The following is a 25,080-nucleotide window of genomic DNA, read 5'->3' as shown; positions in this document are numbered from 1 at the left end:
AGGCTAAATTCTATTTTTAACAATAAACTGTAACACTGTTATTTGAACCCATTACACATTGAATTAATTCACTTCAGACTGCAAATGCGTCTGTTTTGGTCAGGGTAATATTATAATATCCTATGCTCTAAAGCATCATTTCAGTCATTTTAAGACCTACAGAGTTCGTCGTCCAGCAATGAATGGTGTTTTCAGTTGTATGCTGGCCGGCAGTACATTTGCTTGAGCTCTAAATTTCATTTGTATGGCCTCCATTTTAGTTAGTCCTGCAGTTCTACAGTACTGTGCAGAGGTTTCACTCAACATATTGCAGTTAAACTCCAGGAATTCCCGTTTCTCGTGTAAGAGAAGCCTCAAGCAACAGTAATGGACATTGTTTAGAAAAGTTTGACTGCGAGGACTCAGCACTAACCTCAACCAAGGGATTAATATGTTGTGGATCTGAACAGAACAGAAAGAACAAAATGGTGGTTGGTATTGTTGTGATTGCTGTTGTCATCTAGTAGGAGTGCGGTTTGCATGTTTTAGAATCACTGAATATGATATTGATGTAACTGTACTGTAGATCCCTGCCAGAAATATTATTCTAGCTTGCATTGAGAATAGATAGCATGCTGCTGCATTGCTAAAATAAAACAGTAATTTTGCACTTTTTGATATTTTGTACAAGTATTTGGGCACATTCTGGTTTGGCAACACCCGTGGTACAAAATGATTTTAATTAGCTGGAAATCCTTTGGACGTCCCCTTACTGTTCTTTTTTGCCAAGTTTTTAACAACGTTAAAACATTGCTTGCTATGAAGTGAGCCAGTGAGCCTTGGCTAGGTATAGGCCTGTGAAGGGTTTATGACAGGATTGCAAGACTTGATAGTTTATTCGCTTTGAAAAAAATAAAAAATAAATAAATATATCTGCTGGTTTACTAACCTGCAGTGGTTCCACAGATTCTTTGGTTTGGAACCACTCAGACACCAAAGTGACCAGTAAGACTTGTACATCCCTATTCCTGTCAGGTAATGGCACAAACACAACTATGTTAGCTTGTTGTGGTTAGTCAGAAATGCGTCAACACATTATCTAATATAGTATGATACAAAACATTGGCACTGAAAAGGAGTGTTTCTTAATTAACCTCTTCCTCACCTAGGAAGCAGAATATTATTCAAAGCCAGCTAAGTCAATGCTTGGCAGGCACCAAACGTCTTGCGTCAAGTTGGAGGGAAGGCTAGTCTTGCAGAATGCATCAAACTGCTGAAGACTGACACACGTTCCCATGTGTTTAGCACAAGAATGGCGCCTTTTGGTTTTGGGGCACTGGTATCATTTGGCAGCATGAGAGTAAAGGAACAATCTATTTTATTGATGAGAATCAAAATGATGTTTTCTGTTGGGTAATTCTTTAGGGCCAGCCAAATATATCAACAGGGTTTACAGCTATGATTGAATACCAATAAAAAAATGATCTTGCAAATATTCTCAGGTATTAATAAAAATGTTGCGGTCAGATTTCTTTGCACAATGAATTCTCTGTTAACATGATTTTTTAAAGGGAATCTCTCTCTTTCTCTGCAAATGAAATCATATCAAATCAAACTTAAAAACAAACACAGGTATTGTGTAATGTAACTTAAATATTATTACATCTCACCTCAATAGCACAGCCATCACAGTATTTAGAGGTTTAAAGATCTCTGTGAAGTAGTGGCACATGTTTACATGTTGTTGTACTTAATCCTCTGCTATATGCTCATTATAAAGCAGCTCATAGTACACAAAGCTGGTCTGATGGAGTTTGGTACAAAATTTGTGCATCCTTCTTGCACAAAGAAAGTTTTGTTTTATAAAAAGTACATCGTTTTTCCCATGTCACTGATGGGAACTTATATCTGTACAAATAATGTTGATGGTGGATCACTAAAAGCTAAGTATGCCTCGTTAGAAGGTACTGAAAACTTTGGTCTCTAAATTTATACAAAGAAGTACAAAGATACTCTCAGAATGCCACATCTTGCAGTAAACATCAGATAATTTTATTAGCTAGTGGTGTATTGGTTGATTGGCTGTACTGTAGCTAGTATATGGTTTGGTGGAGATTTTCTTTGGATTGTTATAAAATGCGGTTACTATGTGGTTTTTTTGTTGTTTCACCTGTGCATAGGATTGCTTGAAAGGATGACAAAAATCTGTAAAGCTAATCAAAAATAACTGGCAGGAATTTGCTGGACTCGAAAATGGACTCTGGCATGTGATATTCCCCATAGCACAGATTCCTAACAAGGGCAAGACAAGAACCCTTCAGTCTTTATCACTTTCTTGAAGTGTTATGCTTGAAAATGATACTAGTAAATTGAAAGGCTACTGGATGTATAAAGACATGGAGATATCAAGTGGAAATGGGTTCAAATGTTCTTCTCTCCCAGGTTTAATGAACACGTATTAATTGAATATTACTCGTGATTGTTTTGCACAAACATAATTAAGGTATTAAATCTACAATCTATGTGTCCAAAGGGTCAGACATATTGGTAATTTCACAGCACTCTTTTGCACATTTGGGATGTGTTTGTACTGAGGATGAGCTCTTGAACAACTACAAAGAGTAAGTACTAGAAGTATCAGTGCTGAAACTGCTTACTTTGCAAGTCAGCTGAAGAGCAATTTATGACATATGACATAAATTACCTTGTTGGAATTAGAATATAGGGCCATATTCTCCAGAGTTTAACTATCGAAGGGCATTCTGTAGATACATACAGTAGTTGACTCTCGAGAGACTACAAGAAAAAATATAAAATGTGAACATATTTTTATCCGAAAGAATGCTATACTAAAGCTTTTTCACTTGTTGTCCACCAGGTACCCATGTCAAATTTAAGTTTGTGCAACAGCCAACTCAAGAAAGGTTAAATATACAGAGAGGCTTTTCTAAGATTAACTTACTGGTTCCAAATAAAGGATTTTATAGCCAAATTAGTTGACATCATAGGTACTGGATATGTAATGAGAGCAGTGCTGGTTTCAAACATGGATGCAAACATAATCCAAGTCTCTCGGGGGAGTATTATATACTTACATATTTCCTACCATATACAATGGAACAGGAACTATGTTTGATCATTCTTGGGGTTCGACCAAGCAGAATTGAAAACACAATAGAGGCCAGACCAATAAGGACTCTCACTGTTATTGCATAAGAATGAGTCTCAAACATGGAATGTAGGAAAGCCCTTCTTCAATAGTTGAGTGGCCCACAGGTGTCCATGGCAACTGCCAAATTTGAAAAGATTATGCGGACAGTGTAACCACCAGCATTATAAGATATCATGGGGGAGCTTTGAAAGATTAGCTCTGAAGATATAACTTTACATCCACCAGCCCCAAATGCCTTCCCTATACATAACTAATCGTCCGTCTTACACATTTCTTTCATCCGTTTGTCGTGTTTCCCTAAACTCCCTAAACCAGGAATAAGATATTTGCTAGAATGAAAGACATTTGAGGGGGTCTTTCATTTCAGTACATAGATTACATTCATATTCTGTAGCCAAACACTATATGCAATGGAACTGTAGTTGCATTTTAATCACTCATATTTGATTTTTTAAAAGATCCAAAAGCTCAGTTTTAAAGGAAGGCAGACCTGTGAACAAATACTCAAATAAAATGCAGATATAATGTGTTATCTTTATGCCAGGTTAGTCAGTGTTACTTATGGAGTGTTTGGGATTTGGCTGTGTGTTTGCTTCAGCAGTGCTTAAAAGCAGAAGGGGGTGATGCCCACTTCACAGTATGCTCTTGGGACAGGAGGTAAAAGTGGGTGAAGTGAGATGAATAAATCTTAGTTTATCAGATTTTTATCAACATTTCACTGAAAAATAAATTATTTAAATGTGTCAGCCCACCCAACTGTGCATTTTAAGGCTCATGGAGATCAGAAAAAAATTAAATGTCCATTTCATTATTCATGCATTAGAAATGGGGAATGTCACAAGCTGACAACCAAGTGTGACAAAACTGTGGAATGAAATGGAGTTTTCTCTGCTGTGAAACAGATTCCTTGTTTTTCAAGCAGCATAAAACTGTACTGTACCTAGTAATTTGTAGAATTGTAGATTTTCTGGGAGTTACCCTCTCAATTTAAGGCACTTTCTGTCATTGCAAAATGAGCAAACAGCATTTTTTTGCACATAGGCCAGATAACATGCAATTTTGAATGCAGTTTTGTAATCTTGGCAGGTCCAGCTTTCAATTTAGAGGTGGTCAAATGGCAATATTTGGTTGCCCCAGGCACATGTTAATTTCAAGACCTGGCCTCAGTCTTATTCTGAGCACCATGCTGATTTAAATGTGCCTTGTCTGGGTTTCTCTTTTCAAATCTTTATTCAGGACAGCTTTGCCAATCAATAATCAGCAGGGCAGAGTCTCCCATTCTTTGGAAGTCAGTGCCTGTTGGTATATATTAATGAATTTAATGAATTTCATTTGTACCGTGCTTTTCATATTGCATACGTTGACTCTTATTGTATCGTGATCAGAGTCTAATTCAGACTGACCCCTTTCCATTTTCAAATGTTAAGCAGCTGCATTCTGCTAAGATTACCCATTCTGCTCTACACGGTCTCCTGACTATTCTGAAATTAAGTAGGCACTTGCTAATCAAACTGCACTGTGGTGGTATTCATTTTAAAGGCTTAGGTCAATTAAGACAAGGCTTTCACAAGCTTTGTGTAATGCCATATTTATTGATCATGTGAGAGAATGCTTTATGTAGTCATGTTGAGGTTACATTTATTTTTCAAAACTTGATCATTTGGAATTCATAATGTATTGATCTCTTTTGTAATGTTAAACGCACAATGTCTTATAGTGGTCTTTCTGGGGGCTGTTTGGCCATGTCAGTGTATGCTACTCCAAGGCAGTTGTAGTTGCTTTTTTGTTGTACACTTCAACATGTGATATTATCAGCACAAGAGTACCTTGGCCTACGATTATTCTGGGGTGTAGATTTAGCTCAGAACAATCAGGACTTAGTGATTTTCATCATGGGTGTGGGTAGGCTATCCCATTCTGTTGAAATGCTGTGGCCTGGGGCTAATAAATAATGAATTGAACTGATATAGATACTGACTGGAAATGAATGAACAAAGACTGACTCACAGCTCACATCTGCTAATCAGAAACAACGAAACTGTTCAGCAATTATTTTCACTGCCTTGTGGCTGTCATCTCCTGAAAGTCCAGCCACTGGTTGATGTTTGGTTGGATTTGTCATCTGCAATTTGGTCAGCTGTTGGTTTGATCTAGTCATTTCTTATGATATTAACTAATTGATAAAAGTAGAGTACAGTAGAAAGACATTTATTTGCATAAACATTTGTCCTACTTTTATTCTAGCAGCTAATTTGTTCATGTTTTGAGATTTCTTATTTTTTTAGCTCTGGTAATATTTTTCTCATGAATGTTATGTTTAGATGATAACATGGTTCTTAAACCCATCTCTGCTGCCATGTGTAACCATTTACCTAATGAATGAACAATTGAGAGCAGGAATCAAAGATTCTAACAACATTAGCATTGTTCCAAATGTCAAGAACTGGACAGAAATACAATGAAACAGAATATATTATTATTTAATTTGGCACCATGTCTGAGAATTTCACTCGCAACGCTTTTCCTTAACAGGATACCAATATGTTCCTGTTTCCATTCTTTGTTCTAGATTCCATGTTTTTTAGACCTTCAGTGGATTTGGCATTCCAATGACACATGAAACCTTTGGTAAATAAAGGGGTTGATCTGGTAAATATATCCCTTTAGAGTGTCAGGAGTTCCCCTGCTGGGCTAGGTAGGGCTCAGATAAACACTCAAAGGTGAGAGACTGATGGACTGCATTGCCTACCTAACAGTCACGATGATTACTGCAGATTTCTGCCAATGGTCTAGAAATGACTTGCACATGTACAGTGGTTCTCACATTACACAGGCAGCTGTGAAAAAAAGGAAAGCGTTGTTAGAATTTCAGGGAATGTGGTTTGATTCAGAGAAAGAGAGAGAGTGGGGGGGGGGGGGGGGACATGTTTACTTCTGTTCCAGCAGTGCAGGGTTTCTTACAGTCGATGGCCACTGGCACAGGGCGGGGGGGGCTTTGAAGGGACGTGCTACGGGCTGATCTGGGTTCAGTGAGTCTCCGTGTCCCCCTGGCTCCTCCTCTTTCTCTCCCCTCGCAGGACCTCGGCGCCTCTCCCCGCCCCTCTCCGCTCACAGCCTCAGAGCCAGCAGCTGCAGCCAATGAGGCCTGCCGAAGCAGTGTCAGTGTTTAGTCTGGCACCGGGCTGCAGGATTGAGTGGCAGCCGGGTCAAGCAAAGTCATTTTGTTGGCCAGTTTCCCAGCTAACCTCGGCTCGCGCTGAAGCGGGGCCCTGGGCAAGGCCCCTCTCCACAGCGGTAACTGCGCATCTCTTCACCTCGGGCTGTTTACGCCCGGCATTTTTCAGTCCCTCTGAATCAGCCGTGCCCTCCATCAATACAAAAACTTTCACGCCTGACACACCCAGATAAAAAGGGAAGAAAAGGTGAATGGAAAAAAACAGACCGGATTATGAAATTTATAATGTGATTTTTACGTGCATCCTAGAAGTAAAAAAATGTAATAATAAATTCTGGGTTCAAAAGTTAATCAGTTCAGGAGGTATTTTCCTTCAGTGTTGCTGGAAAAATGAAACAGAGCCAAGATGAATGAACTCTGTACAGTTGGAGACTGTGCCCATTCCATTTTCTTTAGTTCATTACAGTTCTCCTGAGCTCTTGTCAGCAAAAGCTGAACAAATAGCTGAATGCAACACTGCAGTACCTCATAAGACATTCTGATGCGACCCTTGCTCTGAGAAGACAGGCATACTGTAGCTATAGTAGCATACTAAAAATTTGGAGTTACAAAAATTTGCTTAAGGCAACATTAGATTGCTGGTGACAAGGCCTCCGACATGTTTTGAGAAACAGACTGCATCCTTTCTGTTGTTGCTTTTATTTATTGAACAAGGAAGTTCAGCTAAGAACCCCTGGAAATTACAGTCGCCAAACAAATGTGGTGGTGGGGGGAGGGATGATTCTGGTTGCTAGAGGAGGGTGGCAAGTGTGGATAAATTGACAAAGACACCAGGGTAATCATGCCTTCATTGTCAGTAAGTGCAGTGGGATCTCTGATGTCCACAGTGAGACAGCACCCCAGCATAATCCCTTACAGTGCAAGGAGGCTTTGGGTTTACACAGTCTAGAGAGAAGAGTGCCCCCTACTGGTTCACCAAAACCACCTCCAGCAGCAATCTCGTTTTCTCCAGGAGGACCTTGATTCAAGTATCAGTGAAGGCCAGCTGTTTAACCTAGGGAGGTATGGCTGCTTTTATTTTGAAAGGTAGTAAAGTAGTAGATTACCAAGAGTGGCTTTTACCAGGTCTGTGGTAAGGAAGCCATATAAAAATAATCTTCTCTTCATCAGAAAGAAAAGTGCTTTTTTGTTGAAGAAGGGAAATTATATCTATATTTGAGAGCCGTTTTGAAGGTTGTCCACACTGCTGTCTACATAATTATTCTTGCTGTACAGCAAGAACAGAACATTGCATTTCCTCAAATTATCACCCATTCAGAATTGATTGATAACGTCAAAATATAATATTTTATAACCTGTCACAATTGCTCAAATTTAAATTGTGTTGCTCAGAGAAGAGCCATTCATCCCCCTCCCATTTGGTTTGCCCTGCCTAAGACGACAGAATCTCGACTGTTTCACATTACAGGCACTGTCTGTCTTATTTTCTCCCCTGTCTGGCTTGCAATGGTATATTCTGTCCCAGGGGAACTTTTTCCTGGCCTCGGTTGAACTCTGACCTCTGCCTGCTGCCTCTCCGGATATGAAATTACCCTTCCTTGAGGCTCGGAGGGTAGCTTGGAACGCACTGTGTTAATAAATTCAATTCAATCAAGAGAGGTGCAGCAGACGCAGCCTTGGGCTCTTTGAATTGCTTTCAAAATGGTATGTTATTATCATCACTAGTCATCTGCACCAGAATGGTGGGAGAAACTAATAGACTCTTTTGTGTTGATACTGATGTTGGAGGCCAAACAAAGGTTTGTGGGCCTATTATTTTTTGGTTGGTTGTTTGTTGTTTTAGCTCATTTTAAATGATTATCTTTTCCTGAATTTCTGTGATTCTTATATATTCTTATATATTATATGGCATTCATGCCACTTAAAACAGTTGTGGTATTGTAAGTATCAGGCTGTGTAAGAAAGTCTCCTGGTTACAGACATGAGTTTCCTGTCGACTTGAAAAACAATGACTTTTTTTGTAAGAATGAATTGAGAGAGCTAGAAAATGTGTTTCCTGCAAAATGCATCAACTTTCAAAATACATTCATGGGTAACACTCTTGGCAAATGAAGTCTTTTTCAGAATTGTTGCTAGTGGGGTGTATGCGGTGTTGGGGGGGGGGGGGTAGTTTGAGACTGGCAAAGGATTTTCAGTTTTGGCTCAGAGAATGGTCTAAATCAATTTAAATTATTGGGGGGGGAGCATATGTCAGGAAAGCTTTTGTAACTCAAATTGAATTTTTTCCGCAGTAAATGCAGCGCTCCTTGTGAGTCATGAGGCTGGTCATATGTTTGAGGAATCGCTGTGAACTCACTGACTCCTGCACTATATTGTGTAACAGGGCCTTGTGCCCAAACAGCGAGTGAGCAGGAACTTTTATTCTCTCTCGTGATTTATTTAGCTGTTGAACAGGACCACTGCGCGCGGACCGCATGCATTTGACTCTTCAAAGTGATCTGAAATGCTTTTCCTAATACACCAGCTAGTTCGTCTTTACCCCTCCTCTTTTGCATACCTGTTTCGGAGTGGACTTTATTGACAGCTTTAATTGTAAGCCCCCTTAAGTCCCCTTTTAATGCATGTGTGTGACACTTGTAAAGAAGCTGAATAACCTGTTGAAGCTACCCTCTTAATACAAATTCCTGAAACTGACTTTTGCTCCATCTTCATTATGTTGCACAGTGCTACATGCTATCATATTTCAGGCTTTTCTAATATTGTATTTCCTCCTGTTTCTGCTGTTAAACTGTGCAGTTATCTGATGTAGCCAAAAAATGAAAGCTTTGCTTGATGCAGTATTTCTGTTGTTTTAAATACGTACAGCTTTGAAAATTCTAATGTATTTATATGCTGTGTTTTGAGCATTTTTACTACAAATTCAAGACCATGAAAAGTGAATATTTATTTGTGAAGAGTTGCTTATAAATTGTTGCTTTACTTAAACAGTATTTTGTAAATTTCAACATGTAAGCCACACTGAACTGTGGTTTGAAATGTTAACACCAGACAGGATAAAGTAGTAAATAACCATAGATTAACAAAGCTTACATGCTGCATGTATTTGACAGTATTTCTGTGTACCAAACTGTATTTGGTTTGCAATCTCAGTCAATGTTTGAATAAGTGATAATACCAACAGCAAACAGCGCGTATGAGGTTGTGTCTGATTTACTACATTTGTGTGGTGCAAAGTGAATAAAGTGATAATTTTAACTCTTGCCGGAATTGAGAGAGTAGGTCACGGAGCCTTTAGGGCAAATAGAACAACTGCATTGATAAGGCATGTGCAAGTACTGTGTGTGAAAGTGATAAAAAACAATTACTCAGGAACAGAAAGTCACTGTGAAGATGAAATTCCATAAGATGTACATCATATAAAACCTGCCTCTATTTCCTTTTTTTTCACTTTGGTTTGGAACTCCATGAAAAGTATTTGTCTTCCAGAGTGGTTGATTGATAAGACTTGTGAATGTGGTAGTATCCTAAGTTATCTCAGCAATGTATCACATGAGGTACACACATACACTTATGTACTTTCCTCAGTTATTTGACTGTACAGTGTTTTACACAATGTGACCGGTGTCAAGGCCAAAACAAGCCAAGACTTGGAGATTTGATTGAGCATGCTTTCTTTTTAATATGCCGTTCATGAATTAGTGGCACAGAAAAGAAGGAAGTGTCTGCTGAGCTAATATCTTTTAAAGTGAGGCACAAAAAACAGAAACCCACAGTGCTCTAATTGATTCCACACACAGAACTGTTCTGTTGAGTTCCAGAATAGCCAGGTTTGGACTGTTCTCCTCTGTGGAATGTGTCTTTAACTGTTTGCACTGAAATTATAAGAGGTGATGGAAAAGGTGGGGTTTTGAAACAGACATCTATGGAGCAGCCATTTTTTTACAGCATTTCAGTTCAACGGTTTCTCCACTGTAGAGATTTCAAGTGTGTCTGCTGTTTCAGTATATAATTTAAGTATTCAACCAGTCTTCAAAGCTTTTAGATTGGATGAGCTCGGGTCTTTACCTGTTGGGGCAACCCGTTAAAAATGATGTGTTTTTCATCCAGCCTTGACACTAGAGTTACATCACCAGACTTCAGCTGAGGTCAGTGGAGTGATCGGTACAGAGAGTCATGTTCACAGTTTGTAGGAAGAGTTAATATCACTTTCATTTCATTCAGCAGGATTCATTTTGTCACGACAATGTTTGGTGTGCACCTGTTCGGACAAATAGTTTTTGAGGTGACATTTTGCACTTTATTTGAGTGTCATTTCTGGTGAGAGGTATTCTGCCCTGGCTATTTGATCAGTACAGGAATCGTTTGCGAGGGTCCCGCCAAAACACAATGCCCGCGTTCAGACCCTCACGTCAGGTGTACTCGCTGTCCTCGTTAGTCCCTGGCCCCTCTGTTGGCAGTGAGTCATTTGCTCGGTCTCAGATTTTTCTGTTTAATTTTACTTGTACAGTAACCGTTTGCATTTCTGTGACTGTAATGGTGTTTTCTCACATTGTGGCGTGGTGTCACCGTTGACTATTATGTAGTTCTGAAGTGGCTAAAGGGCTTTGCGTTCTCTCTATATGTGTATAGTATCCAAATACAAACGCTGTGAAGTTAGTGAAGTGAATATAATACCAATTAGTCTGCTGTGAAGTAGAATAATTCGTATCTTAAGTTATTTTTTATGCTAGCTTGTCCATGACTGCCTTGCATTGTAATTGCATTGAATGGGAGGACAAATACTTAAAAGTGACGCTTGCTTGAATTTTTCAGGAAACATGAACTGCTTTTGTCAGAATTTATGTTCCGTTGTTTCATATCTGAAAAGAAAATAATTAATAATGAGTAATCGTAGTTTAATTGCATAGTTTCATTTACTGTTAAATATTGAGTATTTATTGTCACTGAAGTAAAATAACTGCAGAAACCCACATGCTGAGAATAGAAACTGACTTGTTTGTAGTAATGAAAATGTTTTATTATTTAATAATGAAGAATAAACAGCATGACAGTTTTGCCTGCACTAGGCTCCCTCATTGTCTCTTTGATAACTAAGTGAACCCTTTGAAACGTCTTAAGGCATTCTCATCTTAATGGATTGTGGGTGACAAAGTCTTATGCCGTCACCCGGTTTCCTAACTCTGTACTTTGAATGGGCTCCAAGAGGAAGTTTAAGTGTCTGTAAAATCAAGGACTATCTTTGGTGTATCTTAATGAGTTGGTACAGTGCATTACTGTGATTCAAAGATGAGACAAGGGCCATTCGGTTTTACATCAATCAACTTTTCAAGCAGTATCTACTGTTTAGTGTCTTCTCTACCTGCACTGACATAAAATGGTGCTTCAGCTGCACTGCATCTTTACCACAGGCCCTACTTAAAGTACATTTCTTCATGTACTGGACCTCCCCTGGAATTAATGACAGCTGATAGTTTGCTGCGATCATATTATTTTTCTTGTCAGTTGTCATTTTAATAAATAGAATGATTTGAATCTTAAGACCGGTTAAAACTGTTTTGATCTGTTTTAAAGTGAACATCCATTTTAATTAGTGCCGATTTACGTGATCACAGAGACACTCCAGTTTCGTTGCGTTTTGTGACACCCTTAAGCATAATGGTCTAACCTTTCCAAGCTGTGTGTTTTTCAGTTAGGTTTGGCATTGTTCTGCTTCTCGGAGCAAAGTTTACCATTGTGAAAGAAGTAATGCTTGCAAATTCCTGGCGTGGCTACAGTCGAGATTTACTTGTCACTTGAGCAGATGGGAGCACTTTGAATTACCATGTAAAATATGTGAGCTATGTAGCCATGTGCCACTCTTGCTCAGAGAGATTAGGAACATGGTTCACCTTCTGCCGACATGCTGCAGGCGGGGAAACTCCCTCACCTGAGAGTGCCTGAGTATCCGCTGGTGTCTGCTGTACATGTGCGCTTTAGACAATGCTCTCCTCTCACTGGGGCGAGGGGGAGAGAGATATGTAATCTAATAAGCTTTTTTATTTTCGACATGGAAAGAAGCTGGCATTTGCAGTGAAATCGAGGCACGCAACGAGAGCATCAGGTTTACTTTGGAAGGCTCCGGCGCATTCCTATTCATCGCCACATTAGCCGACGCTATTCCATCTTTTCTTGATGAGGAGGAAAAAGCAGGCAGCCTGCCAGGTAGACGTTGCCATGACTCCCAAAGCCACCCCCATACACCCCCCCCGTGCGAAGGTGCAGAATGTTTCGCCCGGGCTGAGCTTAGGTTTTGATTTAGACAAAAGATGTCTTCACAGCGTCAGCAGAATGGCTGATGGGAATCTGCTCGCCCGTTGGCATGGAACCACATGACCTTACGGCTGAGATTTTGTTGAGGTGCCAGGACAGAGAGGGTGAAATGTGGAAAGCAATGCCAGTGAAAGATTTTTTTCTCTCCCCTTCCTTGCGTTTGTGGAGAAAATGGCGGAACAACCAGCGCTGACTTTACTCGGACTCGGAAGAGGAACTGAGCACTGAAACACAACCTGGCCTTTTATTTGGCCGCTTTTTTTTTGTCTCGTTTTTTTATTTTTTTATTTTTTTTGGTTTTGGCAGTACACCAGGATTCGGTCCATTTTCATGCCTGACAAACCCTGCTGCTTGTCTACAGATATAAAAGTAAGTTTAGGAGGGGTATTTAATCTCTGTACCACCAAACTTTAAAGGGACTCAATTAGAAATGATTGCAGCAATTTGCGTAAGCCTGCGATTGCATTCAGCTAAACCTAGTGTTGGCAACGCGGAAATGTAGCGGGTCATGAGAATGTTTCATGGCACGGGCAGTCGGGTCGGGCAACTACAGCGACGGACGCAAACACAGACTCACAACAAGCTGGCACCTTGTTATGGCAGATTTGTCTCTCACTACAGTCTATACAGTCTTTGCAAAGTTTGCCTGCTCCTCCAATAACTCCACAGGGCAGGAGGTCATCATGAGGAATGGTGTGTTTTCTGGTACAGTGGCAGTTTGGTGCTGAGACAGGAAAATGGTCTTTTGCACAAGTTTTACCCTGGGATTTATTGATGCATATCACAGTGACAAGTGTGTCTGTGTTCAAATATTGTTTTAAAATTTGAACAGATGTGCAAACTCGATGCATAGTTGTGCAGTCTGTAGACACACAAACAAGCTACATGTGGGTCAGAAACACCAAATTCATGGCATTTTACAGTATAGGCAGTGGCATGAATACCTTTCTTGACTTGCATTTTTCCCCATACTTAGAACCCCCCTTTAAATCAGTCTATTTTTATTATTATTTTCGAGTAGAAATTCCATAGCCATCACTTCATATTACTTTAGAAACCTGTCTCACAAAAGTGGCAAACAAATGAATTCTTATAATATATTTATTTCTATTATCATAAATTGCTTCAGTACAGATTTCCAGAGATCTGATGTGTTCCTAAAATGTTTGTAGATTCTATGGCTCATTTTGAACCAGGAAAAGTAACCTTCAATTTAATATTAAATGGTCCATGATGTAAATAAACAGCTTTCATTGATACTGGTATAAACGTGTATTTTGCTTTTAAGAAAATGAAATTACAGGCTCCAAACAGTATACTGCTATAAAACTCTAATCAACAGTTATTAAATATTATTTCCCCCTTCAAAGAAAATATATTTATTCCATTTGACAGAATTGTTTTAAATGTGTGTTGGAATTAAGGAAAGCATTACATGTTTGACACTATTGCTTTGAACAAGCTGCCACAACTGACGTTCTGGAACACTATGGAGGATTGATACATAATTTCTGTCAGCTGAAAAACTATTTGTGTATTTTTAAACTGCATTAGAAAATATTAAGAAAGCACTGATTTCTCCATGTAACTTCATTTGCGGCTTTATTTGTTTTGTTTCATATTACACGGTATTGTCTCTTTGTGCACTTGTGTTACACATGCTTCTGAACTGAAAGAAGTGGCCTTATAATAATTGTGGTTATTATTATTGTTTCAGCAAGAGAGGATCACACAACGTGTATGCAACTCAAGACCGTTGAATTTTGTGCTGCAAGGTAAGTTCATCTTTGGCTGTCTTTACAATGTTTTTTCAAATTTTGTGCATATTTTCACATATCAAAAGATTCCTTTGTGGTCATCTGACAGCGCGCAACACACTGTTTATCTTAAAATGTAACTCAGTGAGTAGTGAGGTTTCTTGATTTCCACAATTTGTATCGTGGTTTAAAGATTTCAAGTACGGAAGGCTTGCTCCGATGCAGCTCTGAAGGCATTTATTTATACAAGATGATGTTTTATGCACAGTGGTCAAGACTGAGCCAGTGAAATACGCAAAGTGAAACTCACATTGCCCCCAGTGGATTTAGAAATGTGTATGCCAGTATGTGTTCCAAAGAGTGACGCATATTCCTGAGATTCTTCGCCACCTCAAAACGGATTGTGTTCTGCGTGGTGCAACAGATGTTTGTCTTCACCCGTTACATTTTCTGCCATGTTTGAACAGGTGTGCTATACATCGCAATTACCCGCTGCGTGTCTTTGCTTTGTTTCACATTGCTTTAGCATGTCTGTATGCTACCACGAAGACAAAACATACATTTCAAGTGCCATCTTAGGCTGAAAACTATTTGATCTTTAGATCATTTGTCAACAAGTTGGAAACCTTCAGAGCTGACCCCAGCGCTGGATTTACAAAATAGTAATACAATACTGTATTTCATTCAACATTAACCTGTAAGGAATTCAGATACTGTACATTTCACATAAAATTTGCATACATCCTGTATTTAGGTAAATACATTCTGTATTTAGGTTAATATAATTTTCAATAGTGAGTCATATAAATAAATATTAATTTAATGACAAACCATTTCAGTTGTGTTGCTGTTCGTAAAGCTGTACTGAGAATATAAGATGTTTGATTTTGTAGTTTTATATGTATATGTAATTATAATATATATGTAATTCTGGTTTCACTTTACAAACTGAAAATACAGCACTTTAAGATGCTAACCATGTGTAATGTAGACAGAGTCAACAGTTGTTTGAGACATATATATATACTTTAACAATGCTATGAATTTTTCAGTTTTGTATACTGTAACATGGTGTTTTGCTTTATTTTGAAGATTAACCACTTGTCATAAACCCGTAGATCCGATCTTGTGGTAAATTTGACAACACAAGCTCGCCTCTGTGGGTCTCTGTCTCTGTGGTAAAACTCACTTTCTTTTGTGTTATTGTTTGAACTTACAATATCTCAGCAGATTGGCTCACAGTTTCACTAATAAAGTGATGTCTCGTGACAGCTTAGCGGGAATATTTTTACCAAGTAGTCTGTGGTTGGATTTAGCTGATCATTGAATTGAAGCTGACCATTGTAGTTATGTGAACAGATGTAATGTGTATTGTATATCCATTCAAGTTGTCTCTTCACAGTAATGTTGTGTCCATCTCTTACTGTGAAGTTTCCTCTCAAGTTAGCTAGCTATCTTTAGTCCACTAAAATAGATGAAGTAGATTTGTCTGTTAAAGTTTATGTTATGTTACCATGTGGTAATCATCCTCTTTTTTGTGACAAACATTTAATTTTTTGTCCCCTCCAGAGATCTTTTTTTCTATAACACCATCCTGTATGTAACCATAAGATGTTCTATTAGGATATCTTTAATTCCTTTGGATTATACCCATTAGTAGTTATTTTTATGAACCTGATCTTTGAAGCACACTGAGAAAAATCTTTTGTTAAGAACACTAAGGCAAACACAGTTGACTCCCGATTATCAAGGCAAATGGAGGAGAGCTGTGGCAATGAAAATCAAAAACGTTTATCGTTTTTTTTTTAAACTGCGGTTAAATCAATAAATAATATTTTCAGTCAAACTACATAAAAAAGACTGCTGAAGAGGTAGCTAACAACCTGTTTGTTTACAAACTGCTTCTTGGAAAGATACAATTAGCTATGATAATGTGAGAACTAATGGTGACAAATTAAGTAAACAGTAACTGCCATATGTCGCTACTGTTAACCAGCTAACAAGATAACTTTGTAGAAATTTTTAAAATCATCATCTCATTCTCATTATTAATCCTGTGGCGTTTTAATTGTTTCATTATTTGACGTACCCTTCTCGTAGATCATGAGTTCATTTAAATGTCTAAGATTTATTCAATATTGCGATCAACTTGTGACGTGACTAAGAGGGTGAAAAATATATATTTTTAATTAATGAAAACCATCCATATTTACATTTTGGTGACTGGCATGGATAACCTCAAATAATCTGCAAATCTGCATTCTTTAAACCTGGAGTTGACTTTAAAATTTGATTGATGGATTGAAGACCACTAAATGCAGCTATTTCAGTTGCCTGTCTCTTTGCCTACTACCCTCCCATAGGGTTTGGGAAAATATGACAGCAAATCTTTATACATTACAGCAAGACATACACTAGGTTACCAGAAGAAAGCACATTGTGGTTATCGTTTTGAAGCTGTTTAAATAACGACTGCCTTGTGACAAACAAGTGCCTTGTTTTAGCTGAAACCAGTTCTTCTGATCCATTTTGCTTTTTACTTTTTATGCATGTATCCATAAACCATTGAAAGGATTTCCAGGAAGGAACATACCACTTTACATATTTTTTACAAGTTATCAATTGAATGCAAAATAAGGTGCAATTATCATTACAAAAGCAATTTTATCAATTGAGGAGTAGCCTCAAGTGTTAAGTTGTTCATTTTCGACATGCACCTTGAATCTTCTACTGGAAAAAATTATTACAAAATGAAGAAGTCATCCTCCATAGAATCGCTGCTCAGTTGTTTCCCTTTGTCACAATAACTATAAATAAGTTTTTGGCTGTTTAATGAACCAGTTGTGTACCTGAACTTTTGTTGACTAGGATTATTGTCAGTAGCACCTAGACAAACAAAACCTGCTAATAATAATAGCTAGCACTGAAACTAGTGTTTATCAACATGTCATTTTTTTGTTTTAGGTAGCTAACTACAGAATTCTAAAAGCAGCCTGCTAACTAGCTGACATGGTGAATTAGATCTTTCTTCACACAAAATCCCTTGATTATATTTCCTGCCGTATATGTTACAAGAATATTGTCTATTTAGCTAGATAATGCTTTATACCATATATATCTATGGAAATATACAGAACACCTGAATAGCTAACTTTCTATGTAGCTAGTTAGCAACATGTAATCATCTCATGTCTGTTGGTAGATGGCTAGCCTGATTAGTTTGAGCTTTCCATAATACCATTTACTCGTCAAATCTAATTTACATTCATTTTATTTGTTAGCTTTTTCATCAATTTGACATTGTGTCTTAACATTGTATTAGGTTTTGGCCCGCTTTCCCCAACATTACAGAGGACTGACTCAATTTTCTGCAAAAACTTTGTGCAAAAATGTTGTCCTGTAAAATGTTTTTTGTAGCTATTTAATTATTTATTGTACTAATTTAACTGCTGTGGTTGTTAATTAAATAAAACTACTACTGACAATGAATTATCAGCATAGAACATTAGTTACTCACAGACATTTGATCCAGAAGCTGTATCTATTTTCTCTGCTCCTCCTTGTTTTTCTTTCTTTCTTCCTCTCTCTCTCTCTCTCTCTCTCTCCAATTCTTTCTTTAGAGTATTACCAAAGCCAAACCAAAGGGTCAATGAAATCTTTTGTTTGATGATGCAGATATAAAAATGATGGAACCAGATGTTTGAATGTTATGTCGTATGCCAGTGATTTGATCAGAGCCATGCTTTCCATGTTTTCTAAGTTATGTTCTACAGTATTATCAGAGGATAATTTCTTCATTTATTGAAATAGTGAGCAGTTACTGCTAAATAACTTATGGCCTTTTTAAGCTGTAATTTAAATTCTTGCTCCATTTAAATTATTTACTTTATACTGTCAAAAAGATCTGAAGATTACTACAGAGGACATTATTTAAAATATGCCACACAGTGAGCAATTTGCTTATAACAATTTTCTTTAAGCCAATAAGCCTATTTAAAATATCCAAATAACAGCATGGATAATATTGAATATCAAAATAGTGACCATATTCTAGAGTTGTAGTGAACAGATGATAACAACTACTATTTACTAAGTAACTGCATACTTTCATTTGTTGCTGCTGTTTTTGATGAAGTTGATGACAAGAAATACTTTTTAAAGACACCTGCATGCTGCAGTCATGCAGGCAGGAGAAGCAGTACGACTCTGCCAACTGAAGAGAAGAAGATGAAATGTTCTACCTTCAGAAACTGTGTACATCCGGGTTGAGGTAGTAGGTTGTATGGTTTAGAATTACACCCTGGGAGTTAACTGTACAACCTTCTAGCTTTCCTTGGAGTACACTCAAGTCATCGAGCATCAGGCTTTGTTCGCCAGAATGTTGCCAAATATGTGTGTGTTTCTGAGAAGAGGTGCTAGTATGTCGCATTGATGCCGGGGGGAGCAGTGAAGCAAAATAGTGACAAGTAGAAAGTCACATCTGAATTATGTCAGACCTTGCTGTTGCTGTCACTAACTTCATTCACATTTATATTCGACATCTTGTCAGAAATTTAAGTAATATTGTGTCCCATTACATTATTATCAAATTATTAGCCACTATTATCCAATCAAAGGTACCCACAGATACTTTCTGAAATATCCATGCTTTTGCTTGATGAATTTAAGTTCTCATTTCTATCTAACTTGGAGTTAATGACTAAAAAGCCAGGAAATGATTGTAAAATTAAACTCATGGAAAGTCTTTGTTTGGCCATACCTAGAATACATCATGTTGCTGATTCTTAGGTGACTGAATCATGACTGTTTGGTAGAATATGCACAATTTTGTTTGTGTGTTTATTTGTTTGTTTCAGAGAGCAATCCCAGGTCCTTTTGAACAGTTTTGATTTGTTCTAACTGAAATTCTTTGATCCTATACCATTGTGAAGGATGGCCTTACCCTACAAAGCAATCAGAATTTCCTCCTTGTGTGCCATCTTGATTCTTAAAAATGTTTTGACCTTTTTGAAGGTTACTTTTTAGATCTGGGGGAATAAAATCTCTTTAATAGAGGGTCGCTTTTCCCCGTGCAGACGGTCTGCAAGCGATTCGGAATGTGACAGGCTGAGACGTTTTCTTCGTCCCTCTGTCACTTTAAGGCTGTCCTTTAAAATGCACCAAGGTTACCTTGATTGCAGACAAACTTGCTGGCTGAAATGTTTCCAGAAAGTCTTCTGTTAATGGTATTAAACTTTTCTCAGGGACTTACATTATCTACCACATTTCAAAGGTTGATTTGGCAGTCAGGCTGAAGCTGGTTCAGTCAGCTTGAATTCTCATTCAGGACAAAGTCACATTGCTTAATTCAGGTCCACACAAAATGATTTAAAATTGAAACACAATTGCTATTGTATTTTAGTTTACATACTTAGATGTAAATAAACTCTCTTTTTCTATGAATTCTCTTTTGTTTTATTAATATTTTATTCATTATGATTAGAAGAGTTTGTACTGAAATGCAAAATACAAAAATTATATTTGAAATAGAAGAACTGTGACATCAGCTAAGAAATACAGTAAGATTGGGGGTCTGTTTAAAACTGTATTTCCTTGAATTAATATTGCCGTAGGCCAGCCACTGTCTATGGTGAAAATTGTCAGTGGTATACAACTTGCACTCTCAAGCATCATCAAATATAAAGCTATAGCATTAACACAAGGTACATAGCTGTCTCCATTATACTGAATACATAGTTGAGATATATTACAATATTATTTTATTACATTTTTGTAGCCCCTTCATTTCATTAAAAAGAACTGATCCTTCAAAATTGATGGCGAGTTATTTTTTTTCAAGAAAGGATATTCTCTTCGTCCGTGCAGTCAATAACTTTTGAAAGCATGTGAGCTTTTTCAGCTTGTGTGCTGTCTCCCTTTTTTAAAGGCAATATTCCTTTCTCTCATCTCCTGATTAATTTGCTCTGATAAGAGCGCAAGGTGACCATGGAATTCATGTTGCAGGTAATCCTTTGTGCTGTCCACTAACCTGTGAATGGAGAACATGACTGGCCCCTTTCATTACTGCAAACCACCATTTGGACTTTTTGTGAAATTTCGGGCACGTCGGGGGTTGAAAAGCTTTGACGCAGATCCTTTTTAATGACCTTTTCCTGCCAGCAGATCCATGGACACTCTGCACTACACATGCACCGTTACCTCAATTAGGATAATGTTGAAATGATGTATACTTTGGGACCCTTTCCTGGCAACTCAATCCTCTCCAATATGCAATGAGGGAAAGAGTACATAAACACACAGGGTAGCTGTAATGTGATATACTGTAAAGTATCTGCCTCTCAGGATTGTTATAAAATAAGGACAAGACTTTCTGCCACTGCACATTTAGGAGTTTTTGAAATGAAAAATTTCAAATCTTGTGCTTTTTATTTTTGCTTGTTTTTGTTTTGCTTTCCCCAAAAAAGGTAAAGCTTATCTTATTTTCATGAGGTAGATCAACGTTATAGTGGTAGTTTTGCCTGTTTTGCTTGTGTTGGCTTGATATTGTGGCTGCACTGTAGTCTGGGAAAAGCTTGAAAGCATTCTTTGCAAGGACTTGGAATGAAGCGTTGTATGGTCCAGCAGCTTCAAAGTGTTGAGTTTACTTTAGTCTGACCATCTTTGGAGTAAAAAAAAAACTTGACCTGTTGACAAAATAGAGAGGAAAAATGTTCAAAATGTAGTTTATTCACCAGACTTATTGTTATGGCTGTGTGATTGTTGTTTTGTTTGGTCCTCCTACCACATGATGTCAGTGTGGCTGTACTGAAAGAAAGGTAGACAATAATTGTGTAAATCTGTTTTTCATGGAGTCATAATCATATAATGTTTCATACAAATTATTGCTTCTCTTCTAGCATGTGATGAATGTACTATGAATTTCAGCTGCTGATTAAAGTTCGTTATTGTTTTTCAACCAATGTGTGGACATTTTTGCCCCATGCAATTATCATTGGTAACTTGTGCCATGGAAAACACCTTAAAATCCATGTGCATGTAGTTACATTACATGCACAAGGAAACAATTTTACAAGACCTAGCTAATTGTTTTCCCAGAACACACCTCTTTCTAATGCCAGCTCCCTGGCTTCTGTTTACATTGTCTTCATCAAGGTACTTTCTCAGCTACATGGCCTTGACATCATCTGAAATTACATTCCTTCTGAGCCCTGAATTAGTGACTATAATAATGTTTTACAGATGGTTGGATATAAACATCACGTTTGAGCCAGAAACATAATATTCCAATAGTACAGTATGGGAAAGTGTTCACTTTTAAATTACAGTCAGATTTATGTAGGATGTACAGTTCTGTGTCCCCTCTAATAAAAGCTGGCTCACAGTCATGATTCACTGTCAAGCCATGGTTTTGATTGAACCCCAGACCATGGTCATAGAAACCGCTGAAATCTCTATTTAATATGGCCTGTCTTGGCAGCTGAGGGGTTCCAGGGGTTTCTTGGCTGTGTGCCATTGCTCCTAAAGCAAGTTATTTATAGCCAACGAAAGGAAAGAAAATAAGGGGGACCATGAGTCTGGTTGGTCCCTTTATTGTGAATGACCTGACCAATGATATGAAGGAATTAACTGAGTGGCCAGCCAGTGGAGTGGTGGTGGTGTCCTTATCTTGGTTTGGGGACTATATCCAAGTGTCTGATCGCTTTGTTTATGGACAGTGACAAAGAGAAGCCTGGGGCTGTTGACTTTGATTTAAGTCTGTTGACTTTGCTTGCATTTTACAGGAGTGTGTGGAGGGGTACTGCTGAAGGAGTACAAGGGTCATGCATCTTGGTGGCTTTTTGGTATTTAATTACTCTCCTAAAGACTCACTTGGTTTGCCCGGGTCCTCTGTTTTCGCTTGTCACCATATAAATTCCGGTCTTAGCTGTATTTCTCTATTGTCTGAGAGGCCGTTTAAGCCCAAAATACCACTTTTCAATGGCAGAAAAATGGTGAAAGGGAATTAGCAGCTATCAGTTAAGAATGAACAAATGCAGAATGATATTAATGGGGATTCAGTGAGAGGAGCACAAGAGGTCTGTTCATTGAATCTCAAATCACACCCTTTCATTCTCATAACACCAGCAGATTGACATTGTGCCTAGCCTTATCCTTTTAAAGCATGAAAATTGAAGTGTCTTTTATCCCGGCCTTCACTTTGCATTCATCCATTTTCAAGGCACTAGCCTGTCTTGGTCAATTGCCTTGTGGTTACCGCGTTATCACACCAGCAACTGCTGTGTTTTAACGGCAACACAATTCAAGTTAGCGGAGAATTCAACATGACAGTATGGCGGTAGAGTGGTCACCTCCAGCACTACCTCACTCTCAATAACTAGATCAATTACGGTTTTCAGCTAACATTACAACTTTGATAAAAAGACAAAATGTAATTTGTGACTTCAGACAAACATAGTACTGACAAGATCAGTTGTAATTAAATTGTAACAAAATTGTAATTAATGCTTTGGGATTGAACTGAATTGAATTTGTAAATATACTTTGATGTTATGCACATTAACTGTTGAAAAACAGCTCTACATGACGCGCCTTGTAGTTCAAACTTTCCCATTTCTACAGTGCTGTTCTCTGATGTTCCCCTGACACTTGGTAATGAAAATAAAGGTGTCAGACAGCATCCGAGAATATGGTCGGCCTTCAGAAATGAAGACCCTCATAAACAATCATCACTTTTCAGCATGTTACAGCTGGCAGAATATAGGCCCGGCACAAAAGGGAAAGCCCCACAAAACAGACTGTGGCCTTGTTTACAATGTTCAAGGGCCTCCTTCGCCTTCCAGAGTTAAGCGGACAAAGAGCGTCAAACTGTGTCGTTGCTGGAGTTTATTTTAAGAGCTTTTTTTTTCACCTCTGAACCCGAATGGCTCCTCCAGATGTACCAGAGCGAACAATGTCGACAATCCTGCTGCCTCAGCACAATTCCCTCCAGCTGGCAATGCAGTGGAGCTGCAAGTCATTGGTTACAGCTGCGTTTCGATTTATGTGATGGCTGAAAAAATAAATTACCAGATTAGATCGAGAGAAAGAAGACTCCTTTGTTTAACTGTCCTGAAGGCCTCCGAACAACAGCATGCTGGAAGTGTTTTTTTTCGCCTTTTACTTCTGTGGTCTTTTTAATGCTGTCAAAAGATGACGAAAAAGCCCATCAGAAACAGTACATGTCATATGTTCCTGCACAACATGTATACTTTTGGGCAGATGTGAGCAATTGGATTTTATATGGGGCATGAACACTTACTTCTTCATACTGGATATGATTATTGTCAATATTGGTGTGGATTGAATAGGTTTATATTAACAAAGAGAGTGAAAAAAAAAAAAAACCTTATATAAAATTATCAATTTGTCTGTTCAGAAAGATTAAAGGAAAATAGGCCCACGGGATCCTCCATTTTCCTACCGAATATACTTTAATTTCCTATTAAAAATTGCATTTCATTTAAAAAACCAGCCAATCAAGCAGCCAGAAAGAGTTAGCAACCAGACCTTTGGGGTCTTTGCTTTGTCATAGTTGGTTATAAATTGTACTTAGACTTCTTCATGGATAAATGCGCAATAAAGTGATTAGTTTTATGTCCAATAAATAAGCATAATATATACATGTCAGACAGAGGTGTCATTGATCTGTCTGGAGCTGGTCCTCTGCTTGCTGCATCAGGCACTTTCTTGGATCAATACAGCTGTGCCCTTTGACCCCAGGGAGAAATCAATTGCATTGATTGGTAAGGGCAGGGGCAAGGGCAAGATCTGCAGACTGGGCCTGCGTCTAGTGTGACAAGATATGATGGTCATGAATACCTCTCTGTCTCACTCTCACAGTGCTGTGATGCTGTTCTCTTGTCAGCTCTTCTACCCTGGTTCTGTGTCTCACATACCCTATGTGTTTCCATAACCGTGAACACCTGGAGACCATGTGAACATTGTCCAGTTTGATCTGAATGATCTGTTTGGAGGTATGTCAAGTGCATACACCTTTAACAAGCAAGTTCAGGCTAAAATAAATGATGGAGGCATGTGTTCTGCTAAATTAAAATTGAATTCTGAAAAAGACTTGATGCAGTTGCCACAATATGATGGTTCCTTTTTTATTACTGGCATGTCATAGGGTGAAACGGTGTTTTAGTAGTAGCAAACCAGCAATGGTGAATTTGTGTAATCTGCAGTGTCATCCATTGCGATTTGTGGATTTACTAGTCTCTTTCATTTAAAGGGCATATTGTGGGGCTTTACTAGAACATTGCTGCATGCACACGTACTGTTCCTTCGCTATATATTGCCACTTCAAGGGCTCAGGATCTCTTTGTAAAATAGTGATGTGTTTGCTTGAAATGCTGGTGCAGAGTCTTTTTTCTGACCCCGCCCACTGATTTCTTCTAGCATAACAATGAGCTATATTCATAGCTCTCACATACTGCTGTATAGTTTAACTGTTTCAAGTGAGTGTGCGAGAAGCATACAATATTTTCTTGTTAAGTAAATGGTTATAGAAGGACATGAATAGAATGTAGAAATGTGTGATGTGATGGCTAGGTCGGCCATGGACCAAAATTAACATTAATGGAGCATTACAAATAAGCATCCGTCAGAAATGGTATTTTATAAGTCAGAATGTACACTGTTGGCCAAGA

At 38.2% G+C, this 25,080-nt stretch overlaps 1 long non-coding RNA gene across 2 annotated transcripts in view; it reads left to right on the top strand.

The window, feature by feature from the left end:
- LOC118774274 overlaps positions 1-25,080 on the top strand; it is a 73,563-nt gene that overhangs the window by 34,123 nt on the left and 14,360 nt on the right. Inside the window, exons 1-2 of one of the 2 annotated variants that reach the window (XR_005004819.1) lie at positions 12,619-13,004; positions 14,353-14,410. This is a non-coding gene — a long non-coding RNA (uncharacterized LOC118774274). Of the gene's footprint in view, positions 1-12,618; positions 13,005-14,352; positions 14,411-25,080 lie in introns of those variants that run through there. The other variant, XR_005004818.1, reaches the window with a different exon arrangement.

The sequence above is a fragment of the Megalops cyprinoides genome, chromosome 3 (assembly GCF_013368585.1).
Source record: "Megalops cyprinoides isolate fMegCyp1 chromosome 3, fMegCyp1.pri, whole genome shotgun sequence".
NCBI classification, from domain to species: Eukaryota; Metazoa; Chordata; class Actinopteri; order Elopiformes; family Megalopidae; genus Megalops; species Megalops cyprinoides.
The sequence above is the reverse complement of the archived record's forward strand: the minus strand, read 5'-3'. Positions and strand labels throughout refer to the sequence as shown.